This window comes from Perkinsus marinus (genome assembly GCF_000006405.1).
Source record: "Perkinsus marinus ATCC 50983 genomic scaffold scf_1104296965278, whole genome shotgun sequence".
NCBI lineage: Eukaryota > Perkinsozoa > Perkinsida > Perkinsidae > Perkinsus > Perkinsus marinus.
In genome coordinates this window covers 319-1,128 of record NW_003204377.1, presented here as the reverse complement: position 1 = coordinate 1,128, position 810 = coordinate 319, and the positions used below count along the sequence as shown (strand labels likewise).

Sequence of the window (810 nt, the reverse complement as noted above, 5' to 3'; positions counted from 1 at the left end):
CTCTCAGCCGCTCTCCACCCTCACTGGTCCCATCGTGCGGTATTGCTGCTCTGTTCCCAGCCTTGGCCAGTACCCGCGCCTTCAGATGATCAGATGTGATGACTTCCGCCTTCCCACCCGACCTTAGTGGCACCTTGGGATGGACAGCTGATCACCGGTCAGGCCGCGACACGACACCCAATTCACACAAATCTCACCCCCGCATGGGTTACAGGCGATCCCAACTCACCCAGCTTGTACAGAATCAATCAACATACTGACATTAGGTATATTTCTCGGGCGTTTGACCGGGGAGTGGTAACAGTTGTGTGGTGCTTAGAGAAGTGTCCCTTAGAGACTGAACGCAGTGTGTCGACAGTCTCATAGACAGGCAGGAGTAGGTTCTATCGAGATTCGAACTCGAGTCGCTGGATTCAAAGTCCAGAGTGCTAACCACTACACTATAGAACCACGAAATGCAATTAGAGAAACTATTTCCGTACTAACATTGTTCAAAAGCCGAGTCCCACAGTAGTTCCTGCAGACTCCGCGAGGTGTCAAAAGCGATCTGTGTGTTTTGCATCTCGTTGTTGTTGTGTTGGCTACCGACCTCTCAGCCGCTCTCCACCCTCACTGGTCCCATCGTGCGGTATTGCCTGCTCTGTTCCCAGCCTTGGCCAGTACCCGCGCCTTCAGATGATCGGATGTGATGACTTCCGCCTTCACGTCATGCCGTTCGCAGTTGATGGAGGTTCTGTGATGGGAGTTTTGGCAATATGTCACGGACGAGGGTGGATCTCACAAACCCATGTGGGAAGCAGTCCACGTCCG

The 810-nt window shown here is 53.1% G+C and overlaps 1 non-coding gene across 1 annotated transcript; it reads right to left on the bottom strand.

The window, feature by feature from the left end:
• Window positions 1-378: 378 nt before the first annotated feature.
• Pmar_PMAR007550 lies at window positions 379-450 on the bottom strand. The gene has a single exon. It is a non-coding gene; the product is annotated as a tRNA-Gln (tRNA).
• Between the last annotated feature and the right edge of the window lie 360 nt (window positions 451-810).